Source organism: Heteronotia binoei, chromosome 6, assembly GCF_032191835.1.
Source record: "Heteronotia binoei isolate CCM8104 ecotype False Entrance Well chromosome 6, APGP_CSIRO_Hbin_v1, whole genome shotgun sequence".
NCBI classification, from domain to species: domain Eukaryota; kingdom Metazoa; phylum Chordata; class Lepidosauria; order Squamata; family Gekkonidae; genus Heteronotia; species Heteronotia binoei.
The window spans coordinates 125492967-125514909 of record NC_083228.1 but is presented as its reverse complement, the minus strand read 5'-3'; the positions used below and the strand labels follow the sequence as shown (position 1 = coordinate 125514909).

General features: G+C 44.0%; 1 protein-coding gene across 9 annotated transcripts in view; it reads right to left on the bottom strand.

Annotated features, from left to right (window-relative positions):
* NLGN1 (neuroligin 1) overlaps window positions 1-21943 on the bottom strand; it is a 755656-nt gene that overhangs the window by 258486 nt on the left and 475227 nt on the right. The window lies entirely within an intron of this gene.

Genomic DNA, 21943 nt, shown 5'->3' with positions numbered 1-21943 from the left:
TGGGAACCCACTCGTTCCCGGATGTAGCTCGCTAATTCGCTCCGCCTATCAAGATCTGTGGCAGGAAGTTTAACTGGCCAGGATTAGACCTGGCCAGACGGAGGGTTGTTCCGGGGCATGTATATAATCGGGACCCGGCCCGCGATTCACTCTCTTGTGATGTACTCGCCAATAAAGTATGTTGCCTTCAACATGTCTCGTCACTCAGTACATTACAGGAATTGTCCCCTATGCCTCTCTGTGTTCTTGCCTGGGTTATATTTGAACTTGAGTCAGAGAGGGAGTCTGTCCTTCCTTCCCTGTTGTTTGGAATATAGGAACATTATTGCTCCAGGATAGGGAAATTTGTGAGAGTAGATTTCCCAAGGGCTATGCAAATTAAAAACAAACAAGTGGCTTTTAGAGCAAATCAAGCCTGAATTCTCCCTAGAAGCTAAAATGACTGAACTGAGGCTGTCAAACTTAGGTCACCTCATGAGAAAACAAGACTCACTAGAAAAGACAATGCTAGAAAAAGTTAATGGCAGCAAGAAAAAGAAGAATAATTGCAGATTTATACCCCGCCCTTCTCTCTGAATCAGACTCAGAGTAGCTTACAATCTCCTATATCTTCTCCCCCCACAACAGACACCCTGTGAGGTGGGTGGGGCTGAGAGAGCTCTTACAGCAGCTGCCCTTTCAATGTCAGCTTGTGTTCAATTGCCTGCTATTGATACTAACCATGCTGCCTATATTGTTTGTTTGTTTAAGGATTAACCCCATTGCACCTCTGTAGAATGTTAGCCATGTTGGGGGGGGGCGAAGGAGGAGGGGAGGGGAGCCCTGGGCGCCAAGAGCAATAAACGGCCGGCAGAACAGAGAGAGACAACGATGCCGTTTCCCAGGCCCCCCAAGGCCACTGGCCAAAGGGAGGAGTATGAATGGTTCAGGAAGATAGATAACAGACGTGTGAAGCTCGTACCTCAGTGAGAGAAAAGTAACTTTGTTTTGAGAATGATTTAAAGCCCCCTTTGATGTACTCCCATATATGCCCCCAGCTATTCTATGTATGTTATCACTCTCAAAGCTCTTCAACAGCAGAGACATTGTATTTCTAATAAAGAAACTTATTTCCTAAAGAAAGAGTTCTATTATTCTGGAATTTCGATGAACCCTGCGCTGACATTCAAGGACAACCTCTGCCAGAGCTATGGCTGACCTAAGGCCATTCCAGCAGCCGTAAGTGGAGGAGTGGGGAATCAAACCCGGTTCTCCCAGATAAGAGTCCTCACACTTAACCACTACACCAAACTGGCTCTCACCAGACCCAATATGAGATGGATTGATTCAATCACGGAAGCCATAACCCTTAGTTTTCAAGACCCAAGCAAGGCTGTTAATGATATGACATTTTGGAGGACATTAATTCATAGGGTCGCTATAGGTCAGAAGTAACTTGAAGGCACTTAATAGGCATGCAAAAACCAAAACAGACTGAGTCATTTTTATTTTTTGTAAAAACTTTATTTTCCTTCTTTAACACCTATATTCAATTAGTACTAATCAATCAATGCAACATCCTGTTCCACTGGAATCAATGGGAAACACATTATCTGGGTATACCTACCTCCTCTAACTGGAACCCAGATCTGTTTCTAACTAGAACCCAGATTTGACAAACTAGCCTGATCTTGCCAGATTTTGGAAGTTAAACAGGTCAGTACTTGGATGAGAGATTACCAAGTAAATCCACGTCACTACGCAGAGAGGGGTTATGGCAAATTACCTCTTCCTTGAACAACTCTTGCCTTGAACACCCTATAGGGTTGCCATAAATTGGCTGCAATATGATGGAACTTTCTCTCACCGCCCCCCCCCCCCAAAAAAAAAAGCTGAAATGAAATAGTCTGGGATTGTCCCCTTGCCCTAGGTGCAGAGAGGAAAAAAGTCTCCCTGTTCTACAGGCAATTAATTTTCTCTTTTGTAAAATGGGTACCAAAAGGCATTGCAACACCAGCATATGGTTTTCTATCTCATCCCCTTTTGTAATAAAAAGTTTCTAATTTTTTTTTTTAATTTCTGGTTGTTACCACAGGCCGTTTCATGGTGATTTCCCATGCCATATTTGTTTCACCTAGAAAACCATAAATATAGAAGAATATTCTCCCTTATGAGGTGGGATGCCCTCCCTTCTGCAGTTACAGAGGGTGGATACAGGGAAATCCCCTATGAAGCTCGTATATGCCCTCGCTCTAATGATGGCATAGAGTCATTAGTTCATGTCTTTTATGAAAGCAAGGTGTACAGTAAGCATATGGAATCCCTCCTGCCTTCCATGATTACTCTCCCGACTAGCAGTCAAAAAATATGCCAACAAAGAATTCCTGGAGGCAAATATCCTACAGTTACTCTTAAAATTGCTAAATTTGGTTGGTTCGCCTTTAGGACGAGAAAATTACTAGTAGCTTAAAATGCCAGAGGACATTTGCTTTAATGGCCATTTCTGTACATTTTTCAATTTTAATAATGTTATAATATTTTTAGCATGTTTTTACAGATAGTTCTTATGGATATGTATAGTTATCCCTTTTGTTTAAGATGTTGGCTTTTGCCATAAATAAAATCTATCTATTTCACAAGAATTGCTTTTATGCTATATATGAAAGCCTGGATGTGATTTGGGTCAGTTTTTTAAAATATTTATTTTCTGTGTATGCACCCCCAGTTTTCTACAAGTGGCATCCTGAGAAAACTCTATTTCCCAAGTTCCTTGGCATTAAGGACACTAACAGTACCATCCTAAATAATTCAAAGGACTTGAGAAGGATTGAACTCTGCTTAGAATGGCACAGTAACAGTACAACATTTTCGGCACCAGGGAGGAAAAAAGAAGGTTTTCTTGCATGGCAATCTTCCTTCTTTGGTACTGTTACCACACCGGAATGGCTAGTTAAATATGAAAGGAAGGATGATTTGGAGGTAAAGGGATTTTTTTTTTAAGTGTTTGGAGAAATAGTTCAGTTTTGCCAGTAAAATTTCAATCCAGGCAGGCTAAGGGCATTACTATAGAGAACTTAAGGTTCACCCTGAAAAACTACCCAGCCATGACGTACTACAATTGTTCATGATAAAGAACTACTGATATTATAATATATATGTAATACAGAAGCACTTCATCTACAGGTAATAATAGACTACTGTTTGGCATCAGTGCTCAAAAAGAACAAATTATACATCTCATCTAAAGCCCTGAAGTACTATATCGTATTACAGTAATAAATACGATTACAATATACTGCATCATCATAAAAGGAGTTAGTGGACACTGGAGTTATCTCTGGATTTCCGTGGAGCATGTCAGCACTAGTGAAAAGGTAACTAGAGCTGAGTTGACTAGTACCTAAAAAAGCATATTCTCTGCTCTCCACCCCAAGTCACCAAATATACATGGAAGAATCTAATTTCAGGATAGCCTTTTACAGTCAATTGTTAGTAAAGTTCATCAATCAGTGGTGGTCTCCTAGTACAGGGCTATGGAACTGGGTTCAAGTCAGCTCTTAGCTTTACTGGTTCTTCCCCTTGCTCCGCCCGTTTTGGCTGTGATTAGTCACAGTCCATTTTCTCTCACACACACATACACACACTTTCCCTTCCTGTTAGCAGCCAGTGCCTTCGATTTTATCACTCACATAGCTTCCCACATAGCAGGGGTGGCCAACGGTAGCTCTCCAGATGTTTTTTGCCTACAACTCCCATCAGCCTCAGCCATTGGCCATGCTGGCTGGGGCTGATGGGAGTTGTAGGCAAAAAACATCTGGAGAGCTACTGTTGGCCACCCCTGGCATATAGAATGGGTCTCTTTTCAATGCAACCCTCTCTGAAAAGTCTCTTGTTATCGGGGAATTCTGGAAATGCCTGAGGGTGCAGAATCATATGAACATACAAAGCTGCCTTATAGTGGCTGAAACCCTTGTTCCATCAAGATTCAGAATTGTTTGCAGAGACTGGCAGTGGCTCTCTAAGGTCTCAGGCTGAAGTCTTCCAGATTACCTGTTGTAACCAAGCAGACCATACCTCTTTGCTGAAGGGTACAAAACAACCCTTCATTTAGGGCATTTCAGGAGTTCACATGCCAGGTATTTTGGACTAAATATACACAAGATGGATGCCAGAAAGGAAGGCCTCATGCTCATGTCTGAGCAAGGGACCTGGGAAGGTGTACCAGGGTCTGACCAAGGTGCCATCCCTCTCTTCGCTCTATGGTTTGCATAAGAAAAACAATGGACTTGCCTCACCCCAGAGCTAATACTTTTTACCTGGATTGTTAGTCCTATTAGCCTCCTATCATCTTCCCCTTACCTACATTTTACCTAACAAAGGCTGCCTTTAACACAGACAAGTTTTCCATCTAACACAAGGGAAGGGCCATCAAGCAATATTTTTACTTTTGTTTACTGTACTCAGACAACCATTAACGCTCCAAACTACCAGCGGAAGCAATCAGAGTTCCAACTCTAAACTTTGCATTAGGAACTCCTCCCAAAACATCTCCTCTTCCTTTGTTCATTCCTGAGAATTCTATTCAGCCATTCACAGATAGCTCTGGCTAATCTGTGTTCACACAGGATCTCATGCAAACTGTCACAAGTTTCCCAAGTCTTCGTTTATCCTGGAAATGCCATTTTTGGTATTATTTTGAGGCACAAAGGTCAGACTGCCTCAGGACACATTTTTTTCCATATAAAAACAGCACCCAGAGCTTAGGGTTTTTTTCCCTGGGATTCAAACTGCACACCCAAGAAACGGGATGTCTTGCCCCTCTCCTGGACATGTAGCTATTACCCTTGACCCCCTGCTATAATCCCTCTCATCCCTGTTTCTCTGCCAATTTGTGTGCATTTATTCTCTCTGTATGTGTGCTTTATTTTATTATTTTTCCTTCTTTCAATAAAACAATCTCTCTTGGTTAAGCAACAGCCTGGTTAATTCTGAGAGTTCTCTGGGGCAGTGGCTCTCAACCTTTTTGGCACCAGGGACCGGTTTCTTGGAAGACCATTTTTCCATGGACCAGTGTGTGTGTGTGTTTGGGGGGGGGTGGTGCTGGGGTTTTTGCTGCCCCAGGCTGCCCCCCACACACATGGGGGGTCTTTAAATGAGGGGTAGGTGAAGGTTGCTGCCACACTGTCCCTTCGGCCTGCCTGGGACCCGGGCACGTGAAAGAGGTGGTGCTTCGGAGTGAGGACATGATCTTTGCCTACCGGGACCTAAGCGGGCAGAAGGGGTGGGGCAGAGCTGCTCTGCCTCACTCTGAGACTGCATCCCCTGCAAGGGGAGGCAGCCTTGGAGCAAGGCCACACTGCCTCTTTTGTCTGCCCTGGTCCTGGGCAGGCGGAAGGGGTGGCAGGGCTGCTCCGCTTTGCTCTGTGGCCCAGTTGCTAACAGGCCATGGACTGGTACTGGTCCATGGCCCAGGGTCATCTAGTCCAACCCCCTGTACAATGCAGAAAATTCACTAATACCTTCCCCCATAAATATTTGCCTTTCAAGATGTTCCCCTGGAACACTTGAACCTTCTCAGGCTCTAATTGGCCTGGTCTTTCAGCAACTACAATATTTTCAAAGGGACACTTTGAAAGCCCAGAGTCTGTTTATTTATTTATATTTTGTTTATTCCTACCTTTCTCCTCTTTGGGGACCAATGCAGCTTACACTGCATTCTTCACCTTCATTTATCATGGGCTAATTGGATGGTAATATTTGGTATGAAGGTCACTGTCTGGCATAGAGAATAGCACTAGATATATCCTTTTATTAGGTATGGTTTTAATCTTAGCCACCTTTTTGGCCCTGATAAGGGCAGGAAAGCAGGATATAAACTTTGTAAATTAAAATAAATGACCCTCAGAAATATGTGTTCCCAAGAAGGTACAAACAGTTCTCTCCAAGCCATTCCTTGATATTTGAGACTGTGTGCTCCAGCCAAATAGGTTCACTAACAGCACTGGAGGACCTGTGAAATGATGGCTGATACCAGACGGCCGGTTTGGGTTGGCCTCGAGCCGTCCCAAAGAAAGCCGGTCAGAAATCGAGCGCCCCAGAGCTTCTGGATGGCCCTCAGAAAAGGGGTGGGACGTGGGCACTCAGGGAGCATCTGGAACACTCTTGTGTCCTGTCCGTGGCTCCTCCAGGTGCCTCCCGGCTTTCCAGACAGCCAGGGAGGCGCCCCACAAAAATTTACCACTTTGAAAGTGGTGCCTTTTTTAGTCGGCTCCCGGCAAGTCTGGGATGGGACTGGGGTGGGGACGGCAGGCAGATGTGCACGTGTGGACGTGTTTTTTTGGTCTGCTTGCCTCCCGTTCCCTGGGCGGCTTTAAATACCCATCTGGTATCACCCAAAGTGTCCTTTTCAAGATGGCTGATTAGGGTTCCCGGGTCCAATTAAAAAAATATCTGGGGACTTTGGGGGTGGAGCAAGAGTGTGGCAAGCATAACTGAACTCCAAAGGGCGTTCCGGCTATCACATTTAAAGGGACCACAAATCTTTTAAATGCCTTCCCTCCATTGGAAATAATGAAGGATATGGGTGCCTTCTTTGGGTGCTCAAAGAATTGGACCCCCTGCAGGAGACGGGGGTGGGGGGGATGGTGTGTGCCATAGTTTTGACAGCATGAAATCATTTCCAGGGCAAACCTAAAAAGTGACACCATGCTGCTCTAAAATCCTTGACCTGTGTGATGTCACTTCCAAGTTGCCCCAGAAGTGATGTCATGCAATCGATGTGATGGTGATTCTTGCTTCATTTTTTCCTCCACCAGCCTACCAGGCAAGAGTAGCAGGCAGTAAATGCCACTGGGCAGGGCTCATTTTGTAGCAGGAGCTCCTTTGCATATTAGGCCACACATCCCTGATGCAGCCAATACTCCAAGAGCTACACTAGGCCTGAAATAAGAGCCCTGTAAGCTCTTGGCAGATTGGCTACATCAGGGAGGTGTGGCCTAATTTGCAATGGAGCTCCTGCTAAAAAATGAGCCCTGCCAGTGGGAGATCTCCTACTATAGACGGAGACACGGCAACCCTACTCCCATAGGGTTCAAATCACAGTGCCGTGGTCTCTTGATGCAGTCAATTTTCCTCTGATTTCCTTGTTCTCTATGGGTGTTTTCGCACTCACGTTTTACTGGCGCCACGACCCTCCTCACGCCGGCGAATCTGCATGGATTTCGCACCAGAAGCGCCGGCGCACCCAGAAGCGCCGGCTACTTCCGTCGCTAAACCAGCGCAAACGGAAATCGCAAAGATGCAGGAAAACGTTTGCGCTGGCTTAGCGACGGAAGTAGCCGGCGCAATGGGCTGCGCTGGCGCTTCTAGTGCGAAATCACTGCAGATCCGCCGGCGTGAGGAGGGTCGTGGCGCCAGTAAAACGTGAGTGCGAAAACACCCTATGTTGTAACCTCCAAATCTTCCTTGAAATTTTGCTGCAGTCAAACTTCAACACTAGTTCCAGTCCTGCAATAATTATCATTGACTGGAAACATGAAGAACTGCAGGCCATGTGAGCCATGCAATGTGCGGATCGCCTGAGGGTGTTTTATTTTGTTCAAGTGCCTTTGTGAGCCCTCCTGCTTGGGATTCCCTGAAGAAATGCACCAAGATCAAAAATGGGTGGCTGTATATCAAAATTCAGAGCAATTTATCAGATAAACATTTAGATGTGTAAACAGCTTTGTGCCTGGAGGAAGGGGAGCCTGCCAGAAGTCGGAACGAAAAGTTTAAAAATCTGTGAAGTTTGATTTTATGTCATCAGAGAGGTGAGGGCAGACAACATACTATAACAGGGGTCCCTAGTGTGGTGCCCATAGGTGCCATGAAGCCTGTCAACACCTTTTTTCTGACACCTGCCAAGTCTTTTTAGAAAGTAGCTATGGCAGGTGGGGCTTTTGCCTAGCAAAACTTCTATTTGACCATTGGAGATTTGATTGAATATGCAGATTTTTGAAAACACTGATCTGCAAGCAGTTGCCTGCCACCACTGCAAAACCATTTTCATTGTGTGACTGAAGGTAAACTGCAGCAGCCATTTTGTGACCAGCTATACCTTCTCTGGCAGACATTTTATGGCAGTCACAAAGCTGTGTCAGAATTCCAAAGGTGGCCACAGGCTCACAAAGGTTGGGGCCCCCTGCTCTGCAATGTAAAGACCTATTCTTGGAGGCCGGGAAGTAGTTCTGTCTTCACTCTATGGCTTGTTTCTTAGGTTGCCATGTCCTACCTGGCAGTCAGCAAGAGGATCCAGAATCTTGTCTGGGTGTTAATCACCCCCCACTGGGGATGACACTCAATTTTTTGAGTAAAACTCTATGGCTTATAGCCAATTTGCAGCTAACTGCCCCAAAAGGTGACAAGATGACATCACTCATAAATGACATCATCATATCGTCAATGTCGCTGTGCAATGCGATGATGTCACTTTTGGGTGATGTCATCCAGTTGGGGGTGAGATTTATCAATGACTTATCAATTTACCATCTGGATTATTATATTTGGGGTGATAGCTATGTTTTAATCTGCAAAATGTGCCTGCACTGCCTATGTTATACTTTATCTTGTTGTGCTTGTTTTGTGTTTGATTGTTTATTATTATTCTGTTGGGTTTTAACAGTTTTTATTAGGTCTATAATCCGCCCTGAGCCTGTTATGGGAAAGGGCAAAATATAGATAGACCTAAATAAATAAATTCCCCCACTGGCCAGCAACCGGGAAGCACTCCCCCCAAAAACAACAGCACTTGAGCTAAAAAGCCCTTAAATGATTTGGTGAATATAGTCATTCAGTTTTGAGGTTCCACATGTTTTTTATAGTGTCTCCCACACCAGGACAAAACAACAATCATTCTTCCCCACCCATACTATTAAAATTTGACAGAAAGATTTGTTAAAACTAATGCCAGGTTTTATGCTAATTTCATATAAATGACATATTATATATAAACAGCATAAAATGATGTCGTCTTTCTAAAGAGAGTCAAAGAAACAAACCTGAATGGGAAATTTACCCCTACAAAAGTAGCGAAGATAAAAATGATTTTCCCTATCTTGCACAAACATTAAAATATCTATGATTTCCCCCTCCTTGCACAAAAATTAAAATATCAATTATCAATATCTATGGTGCTTTACTTAGTATTTCTCCATGTGGGCTTCTTTGCATGTGGGTATTTTTCCGTGTGGGCATTTTTCCATGTGGACTTTTTTCCTGTGAGCATTTATGACTGCGGTTTTCCCTGTGAGCTTTTTTCCTTTGGGCTTTTTTCCTGGAACTGTGAGAACTCCCTTGCTGCAGCAGCAGAGAGACTTGGCAATCCTACCGACATAGCTTTTTTGATGGTCAAAAAGAACCCACTATCTTTTTCACCTGGGGAAAAAAAAAACATGGCTGGATCTACCCATATTCACACATCTCCAAACTTTGGAACCTTTAAGAACACCATTGCATCAAGCCATTAGACAGAAATTTGGAAAAGCCTTTGTTAGAAGATTTTTGGTTAACTGGGATCCATTGTACACTCATCAAAAAAAGAGACATAGAGGATCCTCTCATGTCATTCAGACCCAACTTTTATTAGGTCTGTAATCCGCCCTGAGCCTGTTATGGAAAAGGGCAAAATATACTTGAACAAAATGTGAAAAAAAATGTTACTACATGTTCAGCAAAACAGAACCCCAGGGTGACCAAGGACACTGGGATGGTGCTTCTCTCTAGGGCTTTTTTTTTTGGTAGCAGGAATTCCTTTGCATATTAGGCCACACACCCCTAATGTAGCCAATCCTCCAAGAGCTTACAGGGTTCTTTGTAAAGTACTGGGGTCGGCGTAGTAAGAGACCAGAGTCGGAGAGTGATTTCAGCAAGCTTTACTTCAGGAACACACACACACAGAGACTGAGCTCTGTTCAAACTTTCCGCTCCTTTATACAATTCTTGCCCCCTTCTGATTGGTCCTTAACTATCTACACGGATTGGCTATTTACAGGGCCCTAAGGGCCTATCAGGGTACAGTATGAGCCTGGATGTTGATTGGCTACTTATGTTTCAATCCTTCCCCTGATTGGGCACGCTTAGGCCTTCTCTGGAACCCTGGTGTGGAGTTCAAGCTCTGGCTTGTTCGGCTTCCCTCCAAAAGTAACAGTTTTCCCATTTGAGCCTAGGACACAACAGTACTGTAAGCTCCAGGAGGACTGGCTACATTAATGGTGTGTGGCCTAATATGCAAAGGAGTTCCTGCTACAAAAAAAGCCCTGCTTCTCCCCCTGTTTCAGCACCCCTGCTAATAAGCAGATGAAAATACAATGCATGGGTCGTGGAAGAACAGCATAAACCCGGAGACGGAGACAGTGTATCTTCTCTAGAAAATGATAATAATTCTTCCCCCCCCCCTGCAGTAATGGCCCTTACTATTTCTCTAACCCTAAATTTGCCAAGACTGCTCTTGTTCTTTCTTCTACCATTTGATAAATTAATGCACTGCTCCTGCCAAGCCTGCATACATGATCAACAATTTAATTGCAGCACAGTAAATAATACTAAAAAATCCAGCCTCTTATTAGTATTATTTAAAAACCAAAAATACATTTTGAATGGCCTGAAAGACTTCACATATTTAAAGAGTAAACATCTTTATGGCAGTAATTTATAGTTTTGCATTAGCCTCCTTGCCTTTTTTTATATTCCTGACTTCTGCAGAGGGCGCCGGGCATAAAAAAGGTTATTATAATTGCTTCTATTTATGGACAAATGGCAGCTATACCTCAGATCTGTCATGAGAAACAGTGGAAATGCTGAATGCCACCTATATAAATTCACGTTCTCCTTGAGATTTCCACAAAATAGTTTAGCCCTTTTATAGTGAAGTGGATCTGGTCTAAACCAGGTGGAATTTGGAGTCAATATACTGGATTATACCATGTACCAGAGCTTTCTTGTAGAAAACTCCCAACAGGAACTCATTTGCATATCAGGCCACACTCTCTGACACCAAGCCAGCTGGAACTGCGTTCCTGCTCAAAAAAAGCCCTGCCATGTACTGAAGAGGGAATTTCATTACTGAATGCTACTCCACGTGAAAAATTCCCTGCAAATGAACTCTTTGCCAGTTTGGTGTAGTGGTTAAGTGTGCAGACTCTTATCTGGGAGAACCAGGTTTAATTCCCCACTCCTCCACTTGCAGCTGCTGGAATAGCCTTGGGTCAGTCATAGTTTTCACAGGAGTTGTCCTTGAAAGGGCAGCTGCTGTAAAAAGCTCTCTCAGCCCCACCTACCCACCTAATGGGGGGGAGGGAAGGTAGAGGAGATTGTAATCTGTAATTCTGAGATTCAGAGTACAGGGCGGGATATAAATCCAATATCTTCTTCTCCCCAACAAGTGCCTGCCCTAGTATATCCAGAGACTTTAGCAGAGCACTAAAAATATCTGGGCTGCAGTTTAAAGTGGTAACATCCACCCTACCACTTAATGTCTCATGCCTATCTCATTTTATTGCATATGTACACTAAGTCTAAGCAGGGGTTCCATAGCAGTTTACCTCCCAGCACCCACTCACCCACCCACTGGCACCACAAAGGCTAGTAGGGGAAAATGGGGGGCAATAGGGTGGGTGAGCCAGTATCATGCCAGCATAACTGGCAAAAATTGGGAACAACATCATGATGGCAGAGGCAACACTCTAAGATTTACCAAAGACTGTATGGTTTAACCATAAAATTCTGGAAAATCCTAGAGCATTGGCCCTGACATCATGATGTCACTTCTGTTTGTTTGTTTTGCCTGAAGCAATGTCAAAGCATGATATGGGCTTTTTTTTTTTTTTAAGAAAAAGCTCAGCAGAAATTCATTTTTATGTTAGGCCACACCTCCTGACATCACCATGGTTTCACACAGGGGTTTTTTGTAGAAAAAGCCCAGCATGGGCTCATTTGCATATTAGGCCACGCACCCCTGATGCCAAGCCAGCCGGAATTGCGTTTCTGTTCAAAAAAACCCCTGGGCATGATGCTCGTGCACCTGTCTCCATCCCCAAAATCCTCCTGGGAGGTAGTGGCTTGGCATCCCAAGGCCTAAGGCCTAGTTATACGTTCAACAGACTTGTGGTCCGGCTTCTTCTTAACCAAGCATTTATTTCCTTTATTCCTGATTACTTGTATCAAGAGAAGCATAAAGAGAGTGTTACTCTGTCACTTTTCCTAAACCTCTCTTACATCTCCCTTTGGCCACTGCATCCTTTGCTCTGTTTTATGGTTGTTCTATTTCTTTCCAGAGTGTAGATTTCTGAAAATAATTTGGGCAGATTATTTTTCCACTCTTTTAAAAATTATCTCAGGGAGTTCCGCAGGGATCATTTTTATCTCCCATATTCCTTAGCGTCTAAATGAAGTAAAGTTGCCAACCCTACGTGGTACCCCAACGGGAGAATTCAGGGGGTGAGGCAAGCAATTAGGCATCATGCCAGAGAACAGTGTCACTATAGACACGAAACCAGAAGTGATTCCATTGCACTGGGGCAAAATGGTTGCCAGCCTTCAGGTGGGGCCTGGGGATCTTCTGCTTTTACAATTGTTCTCCAGCTGGCAGAGATCAGCTCTCCTGGAGAAAATGGCTGCTTCAAAGGATGGACTCTATGGCATTGTACCATGTTGAGGCCCTTCCCCTCCCCAAATGCCACCCTCTTCTGGATCCACCCCCAAAGTCTCCAGGTGTTTTCCAACACAGACCTGGCAACTCTTATGGTTTGAGGTATGAGTGAATCCTGAGCGCCACCCCCCTGACATCATGACATCACTTCCACTTTTGAGTCAGTCACAAAATCAAAATGGTCCTGCAGATCCTAGTACGCTAGATGTTTTAACGTACACGTTTCTTGTATTTCATATCTCAGCCTGAACTGGATTGGAACACAGGAAGAAACAGCACTTTTAAGAAGGGGGATACAGTTATCACCCCTCACATCACCAGAGTGTGTTTGCCTCTCTGTGTGTGCGCGCGCAGAAAAAATAACAATTTCAAAATGCAGAAAGGTCAACTACTAGTCCTGATTTTTTTTTAAAAAAAAATAATAAATTGTCTAAAGTATTAAACAAAATTAGACCACTATTTGTACCTTCCTGTTGCCTTCCATTTAATAACTATGAGGTCAAACATCATTCCGCATCCCTGTAAATTAAAACCTCCCTGCAAATGGACGGCTAACATCCCTCAACAGCAGGAAATAGAATTTATTAGAGTCCTTTCTTAAATGGCACCGCTGAGCTAGGTAATTGATGGCGCAATATAACAGATTATTAATGGTTGCTGCCTCTGCTAATTCTATTGTATGTGCTTTTAAGGACTACTGAGGTAATTCCATTTTTTTTTTGTCTTTATTTGGTTTTGTGTGTGAATATAATTTCTCTTCTGCATGTGTGCATCATTTCATGCATATTGTGGCCATCCCCCTCCCCAGAACATAAAATTTGGACAGCACAGACAATTTGTGAAGCTACAACTTGTTTATCTTTCTTTTTCTTCAAAGAGGCCACAGCAGCTTTACTTGAAGTTATCAAGTTTCAGCCACACAACAGTGCCTCTAAATTTCTCCTAAAGCAAAATCTTGAGATTGTACTTTCCCACTCAGGTGAAATATTAAAGAAATTTCCAGGGGAAGCTCATAGATTTAGTGGACTTCCCAAACATCCCTCTTCAGAACAATCCTATGAGGCAGTTCAGGTTGGAAGTCCACCCTTTGAGCTTTACTGGGATTCATATTTGAGCTTCCACATTGATCTCCCAGCTCCTACAACACTGGCTCACGTCATAAACAGTAAAGTTCCATAGGAGGTTCTTTAGGAGGACGCATTCTTATTCCTCCTGGCCTGGAATCTGTCATATTTTAAACCTATCATTCATCCAAGGCGTTTACAGCATAGGGCTGCCAGATCTGGGTTGGGAAATATCTGGAGATTTTGGAGGTGCAGCCCAGGGAGGGTGGGGTTTAGGGAGAGGAGGGGCCCTCAACATGGTACAATGCCGCAGAGTCCATCCTTCAAAGCAGCCATTTTCTCCAGGGGACTTGAACTCTCTATTAGTGTTGCCAGGTCTGGGTTGGAAAATAGCTGGAGACTTTGGGGGTAGATCTGGGAGAGGGTGGGGTTTGGGGAGGGGAGGGGCCTCAGCATAGTCCAATGCCATAGAGTCCATCCTTCAAAGCAGCCATTTTCCCCCAGGGAGACTGATCAAAGGCACCAAGTAATATACCATCTTACAGTTTGCAAAGATATATTACAAGGATTGTGTATAACATGTAGTAAACAATACAATATTGATAGAGGCCAGTGGTGCTAAGGCCTTTTAAAGTCACAGAAACCCCAAGGGGGCAAAAAAAACAACCCATCCCCAAATAAATAAATATAAATCCAAACTTGGAAATAGTCCAACTGAAATTCAAACTTGGAAATAGTCCAACTGAAATTCACAAGGTGGGTGCTCCTAAAGAACGTAGCTTCAATGCAACCGCTTTCTTAAAAAGATGTCTCTCTAGATTTTGATGACGTTTCAATTCCTTCTCCAGTTTTAACGGCTCAATTGTTTAGGAACCCTGTTCTACATTATTTAATCACAGCATTAATCTTCTCATTTTCAATTTGAACATTGGGTTCTCAATGTGAACACAGACACACTGTGGCTAATAGCCACTGATGGACCACAGCTCCATATTTTTATCCAATCCCTTCTTGAAGCTGGCTATGCTTGTAGCCGCCACCACCTCCTGTGGCAGTGAATTCCACATGTTAATCACTCTTTGGGTGAAGAAGTACTTCCTTTTATCTGTTTTAACCTGACTGCTCAGCAATTTCATTGAACGTCCATGAGTTCTTGCATTGTTAGAAAGGGAGAAAAGGACTTCTTTCTCTACCTTCTCCATCCCATGCATTATCTTGTAAACCTCTATCATGACTCCCCACAGTCAACGTTTCTCCAAGCTAAAGAGCCCCAAGCGTTTTAACCTTTCTTCATTGGGAAAGTGTTCCAAACCTTTAATCATTCTAGTTGCCCTTTTCTGGACTTTTTCCAATGCTATAATATCCTTTTTGAGGTGCGGTGACGAGAACTGCACAGATTTCTGCCAGCTGGAGATCAGTTGTAAAAGTGGGACACCTCCACCTGGTCAGTTGTAAAAGTGGGACATCTCCACATAACTCTTGGCAAATAGGCTCTGACCTTATACCTACCTTAATCTATTCTGGACCATGTTGTGAGGCATACAATAAGACACTGGATGCAATAGGTATGCTTCTGATTAGGACATAAGGCTGAAGAATATGAGGCCTCAAGAATATCTTTAATTCTTTGTCACTTCCTTAAATTTCCTTGTGTTCCAGCATTGTTCTATTGCTCTATTGTATTCTGTATTATGAGCCAATATGTGTACTTACTTTTCTGACCTCTGAATAAGACCAGTCTAGGTTGAAATGCATCAGGTCAAGTTATGTTAAGTGGGTTCCCATTGTGGTTTTATGACTGTACAAAGGATAGAGGCTAATGATGAGCCCCTAAATGGTTTTAACTTTCTATAATAAATACATGTATATTTGCTTATAGTTAGGGTTGCCAAGTCCAATTTAAGAAATATCTGGGGACTTTGGGGGTGGAGCCAGGAGACTTTGGGGGTGGAGCCAGGAGACATTAGGGGTGGAGCCAGGAACAAGGGTGTGACAAGCATAACTGAACTCCAAAGGGAGTTCTGGCCATCACATTTAAAGGGACGGCACACCTTTTCAATTCCGTCTTTCCATAGGAAATAATGAAGGATAGAGGCACCTTCTTTTGTTAAGCAGGAAATTTCCGGGCCTCACCTGGAGGCTAGAATCCTGCCTGCTCAGGATTGTACTGTTACTTGCTTAGCACTCCGAATGCTTTCCATTCTGTGTATATTTTTTGCCTAAATTGAGATTAGATTTAAGGAGGTTTTGGAATGATGATACTTGGAATTTAATCTGTAAATTTGATTTATTTTATTTTTAAAACATTTCTATGCTATCTTTCCTCCCAAAATAGGGTCCCCAAGGGGTGAAATACTGCACATTGAGGTCAAGGAGAGTAAATTAGCTTTGACTATCCAAGAAAGAGATCTTGGGGTCATAGTACAAAACTCAAAAAAAATATCATCTTGACACTGAAAAGGACAGAGTCAGTGTTTTTATTAAAAAAGGTACAGTAATCCACCCTAAGCCTGCTAGTGGGGAGAATGGAATATAAATTTGAATGCAAGAGAGAGAGAGAGAGAGAGATGTGTTTGAAGGTGTGTTTTTTTTTCCTGCAAGGAAAAGCTAAAAAAGGCTGGTGCTTTTTAACTTAGGAAGAAAAAGATGAGAAATATTATTAACATTATGAATGATGGTTAGAGAGCAAATAATGTGATTTATTTCTCCCCCCCCCACCCCATATTACTGGATTGAGGGATTATTTAATGAAAGTGATAGTTTACAGCACAGGAGCCCTATTTGGGTAAGAAGTGGGCAAATTGACTAGTATATAGGCCCATAGTTAACTAACTAGCCAACCACTAATTATGCTCCTGTTTTTGCAAAGAACATGTTTGGGAGTGAAGCTTACCATTCACTCAATGTCTGCTTTCTTTCAAGCATCCTGTATGCTCACATTGATTTTTTTTCACAATTCAAAATGAACAGAATTTTGAGTGGTTTTGCAATTCAGTACTGGGTTGCCAAGCGCACGTGAGGACCGGCGCCTCCGCTTCAAACCCCCCCCCCCAAAAGTTGTGCGGCTTGGGAGGGACACCCCACTGGGAGGAAACCCCGAAAATGCGCCCAGGATCACCCAACCTTGCGCCCTGGGCGCAGCCGCACGTCCTTTCCCCGGGGGATCCTCTACCTGCCCTGCTTCTAAAACTTGCAGCTGCTGCGGGCTGTCCGCCCCACACCCTCGCCTGGCCCCACCCAAGGCCGCTGGCCGCTCCACAGCCGGGGGGGGGGCACACCAAGCAGGCTCTCCTGGGACGAGCTGCGCGCCCGAAGGGCTCTTACCTGCACCATCTCCTCTGCGGGCAGGCGCTCTCCTCCTCCGGCTCTGGGCAGCGGCGGCGGCAGCTTGAGTTCCCCGGGGCCGGCGAAGAGCGCGGCCTCTCGGGCCCCCAGAACTGGCTTGAGCTGGGGTCCTCGGAGAAGAGGCGGTGCAGCCACACGTCCTTTCCCTGGGGGATCCTCTACCTGCCCTGCTTTTAAAACTTGCAGCTGCGGCGGGTAGTCTGCCTCACGCCCTCGCCTGGCCCCACCCAAGGCCACCGGCTGCTCCACAGCCAGGGGGGGGAGCACACCAAGCAGGCCTCTCGGGCCCCCAGAACTGGCTTGAGCTGGGGTCCTCGGAGAAGAGGTGGCAGCAGCGCAGCGGCGTGGCCGCTCCGAGATGGGGCGGCTCGCCACGCTGCTTGGCGCCGTTTCCCCCCTCTCCCCCCGCTTCCATTTTTTGGGGAGCGGGGGAAGAGGCTGAAAATCCTGGGGTCCCCCGCCAGGGTGGGAGGGTTGGGAAGCCTACTTATAGTTTATTATACAGTTTGCTTTTAATGTTTGGCCCTTTAATTGCATGTTAACTTTTTAGGTTTCTTAGCCCTACTCTGTAGCCTGGAGAACGGTTAGGCTGAAAGAGAGTAACATGCCCTAGGTTTTAGTGAGCTTTGTTGCTGAGGGCTAAACTAGATGCAGTGGCATCCTCAGGTCTAATTGGTGGACACCACTGCCATTTTAAAGCATTTTTTTTTTAAAAAAATGTCATGAGTGTCTGATCTGATCTTCAGTGCAGCAGGCTGAGGCACTTGTACCACCCTCCACCTGCTGCAAACTTTTCTAGGTTTCAAAGCAGCCACACCTGGGAGGGTGTTAAAGCAGTAGCAGCATAAAATGGAGAGCCAGTTTGGTGTAGTGGTTAAGTGTGTGGACTCTTATCTGGGAGAACCAGGTTTGATTCACCACTCCTTACATGCAACTGCTGGAGCGACCTTGGGCCAGTCATAACTCTCTCAGAGCTGTTCCTCTCAAGAGCAGTTTCTGTCAGAGCTCTCTCAGCTCCAGCTACCTCACAGGGTGTCTGCTGTGGGGAGGGGAAGGGAAAGGAGACTGTAAACTGCTCTGAGATTTCCTTTGGGTAGCAAAGGGTGGGATATAAATCCAATCTGCTCGTCCTCCTCCTCTTTCAATCTGCTCCTCCTCCTCCTCATGTCTAGTTTGACTCTGGGTGATGGTCTGAACTTGGGTCTCCCCATGCTAGTTAGGCACTCTGACCACTACATTATACCAGCTCTTTCCTGCTGGAAGAGAGACTTTGTCTTAGGGTAAGATCACATAAATTTGTGTGGGAGGCTGGATGGCTTTTTGTTTTCCTTTTTGCTAAAAATGGAGCAAACAAATTTCCAAGCTCACTTTCCCCCCTTTCTTATAAGCAGCAGTTCCAGCATTTTAGGACATCCTCTTAACGCTAAATTTGAAGAAACAACAAATCAGCTCCTCTAGAATCAGGAGCAGAGTTAAGCAATCATCTGATCAGAACACAAAGCAATGTAGGCTTTTGTCTTTATTGTAATTGCCTTGTATATTGTGAAGCTCCGCGGCATGCCTCAGCTGACGTGTGTTTAATTCACTGGCCAGGTGGGCAGATTCTATTTACTCTACCTCCATAAGCCAATTGTTACACTCTGAACTCCATCTTGCAGGTATGATAGGAGTTACGGTACAGGGCGATTTCGCTTGTCAGTCAGCACCCATTTCAAGATGCTCGATACTAATGAAGCGTATCAACCCGGACGCCAGTCTTCAGTAAGACAAAGGCTTCCTCAGTTTGATAAGGCTTGGTTAGGAGGGCTTAAAATTAATTCGTAATTTCTTTTGTGTTTGTCATGTTTTGTGAAAATGAGCTGCCACTCAATTTTTCATAAGCAGTGAGTGTGCAAACAGCAGACATTTAATTTCAGTCGCAGCGCTGACAGGCCTGAGGAGTTTGGTGGACAAATTATGAGGATGCACAACGACTGAGACTCAGATAATTGGAGCAGCAACAATCCAGCATGCAAATATTAACTGACATCCCCAAAGTCTCTCCCTGGGTCTGCACTATCAGAGGAATTTGGGCTGTTTAGGGTCATGTTGGGGAATTCCTGGAGATTTGGGAGGTGGAATCTGGAGAGGGAGGGGGTTTGGGGATAGGAGGGACTTCCATGAAATGTGATGCCACAAAGTCCACCATCCAAAGTGGCCGTTTCCTCCAGGGGAACAAATCTCTGTTGACTGGAGATGAATTTGGCCACCCTGATTCAGAACAATCAAAAACAAGCATGCAATTAAATACCAAGCATAGAAGTAAAACCATCATACAAGCATTATCAAGAAAATACTCCAAATCAATAATAAAACAAAATACCAAAGAAAACTGCCAAGACCAGCAAATTAGTGCATGAAACCACATAAAACAAAGATGTGTAAAATGTCAGAGTGTGTGATCACACTGGAGATTTGGTGTGACATTATTCTGGCTCTGAAAAAGCTGGTTCTCTTCTATCTGTGCCCTGGCATTCACACAGCCCCTGTCCTGCTGCCGGGAGAGGCACTGGCTGCATATAGAGGAGAGAGAGTATGTGTGCCAGCACAGAAGACACTCAATGAACAACTGTTACAGGTAAGTGCAATCCTGTTTTCATCGTCATCTTTTGTACAGTCCCACATAGTTATTATATGCAAGACAACTAACCTCTCTAGGACTACACTACAGACTATGACCATTTGTGTGCACTTTATTAGCGGTAGAATGTGTATGTTGTGCATGCAAAAGGTTCCACGTTCAGTCTTTGGCATCTCCAGTTAAAATAATCAGGTTATAGGTGGTTGAAGGACATCTTTTTTGAGAATGTGGAACACCATGGCCCATCAGAAAAGATGATCTTCACTGTGACAGAACAATGTTTTTACTCAATACAAGGTAAGTACATATGTTCATATATGTAACACAGTGTACTGAGTTAAAATACTATTAGGTGTCAGTTCATTAAGTACGTCCATCAGAAACTGATCATAATGGGTAATCATGTTAGTTTGTTGGTAGTAAAAAAGAGCAAGACTCCAGTAGCACCTTAAAGGCTAACAAAATTTGTGACAGAGTATTAGCTTTTGCAAGTCACTGCTCACTTCTTCAGATACTGATCAGTTTGGGTCTTTTCTTTCTTTTCTCCAATGGATTTAGCAGGAATACTTTGTGAAACACTTCAAACTCATGTGGGGGAAAAAGTCTTAGATAAATGGTATGTATTGATCTATTTTTTTTTTTTTTCAGATTAGGCTGCGGTGAATATAGTTCTCTCGCCCACCATTAGGACTTCATCGTATTAAATCTGTAAGTAGAAGCGCTGAGTTGATCAATCCAATACGAAACCACAATTGACTTTAGCCTTAGTGCAAGTCAAGGCAACAATGGATCCTCTTTCAGCAACATTCATGAAAAAAAAGGCTAGAAGCATTAAAATCCTTTGCCAGCTTTGTAATAGCTTTAGTAAAAAGGAGGAAACTCATTGTCAGCTTTAATATTTCTGCGGGGGGGGGGGGGTGGAGTAGATATGACCCCCCCAGGCGGTGTGAAGGTGGAGGAAGAGAATGTTCCTAACAGTCTAAAGGAGTTTGTTTTCCCCACTCTTTTTGCCAGCACTCCACAAAGCAAAAACCTTTCATTGTCTTCTCATTAAGGGTTCCATGAGGCCTTGTTATTGATTGCTTCCTGCGGACCTATAAGCCTCACTGTGGTTTCATGCTAGACTGGAAAACGGTTGTGTGCAAACAACCACAGGTGATTAGTGATCAATGAATTATTTTAGCCGACAAGATAAATGCAACTGAACATGAATGCTGATGTAAAAAGGCTGCTTAGATTTCCTTCGGAGTACCTCAAAAGGAGATTTCCCCCCTCTGAAGACAGCAAAATAAAACCCCATGAAGAATCAATGCAGCTTGTTGAGCTACTTTCTGATTATGAAGGGGAAACACATTATGTTCTCAATTAGAAGCTTTCTTATGAGTTCTCAATTCTGACTTGTTTTTTTCCCCTTTTCTTTTCTGAACAATTACAAGGCAGAAAGAAAGAACAGGTGCTGTTTAGGAGTGCTATTTGATGTGTGATTAACATCAGGTGGATCAGATCTTTGTTGTGACATTTCAAAACTTTTATGACCTTCATTCAGTTGGTTAACTTCTGAAGCAGAGGATTTGACTACAGTCAGTTATCCATGCTGCCATCTCATCCAAGCTAGACTACTGCAATACACTCTGCGTGGGGATGCCTCTGGAGACAGTTCTGAAGCTTCCAGTGCTTCAAAACACAAGAGAAACTATACTATCTGGCATAAATTCAAGACCCTGCCCTGGATGGCCCAGGTTAGCCCTATCCCATCAGATCTCTGAAGCTAAACAGAGTTGGCCCTGATATTTACATGGAAGGCCATTAAAGAAGTCCAGGGTTGCTATGCAGGGACAAACCACCTATAAATACCTCTTGCCTTAGAAATCCTGCAACTTGATGGTACTTTCCATCCACCATAAATTACAGACCACACATGAGTGATTACTGATGTAGAAGGATCTAACCATTTATCCACATAAGAGAGAACTGGTGTGTTAGGATCAGATCTCTCTCTATTTCTCAGAGCTAAGCATAAGCAGAAAACACTAGCTGGCTTGGATTATCCAACTTCTCCAAGTAGTGCCTTTAACTCCTCAGAAAGATGATTGCTGAAATTGAAGGACCTGTGTTTACAAAAAGCTATGTCAGGCGGGGGTTTGTAATGAGGAGGCAGGAAGGATGCAGGTATGTTCCTCTCTCATCCATCAATAGCTTCCTCTCAATACCAATTAAACTTCCATTCTTTTGGCCCAGAAAGGGGGGGCGGGA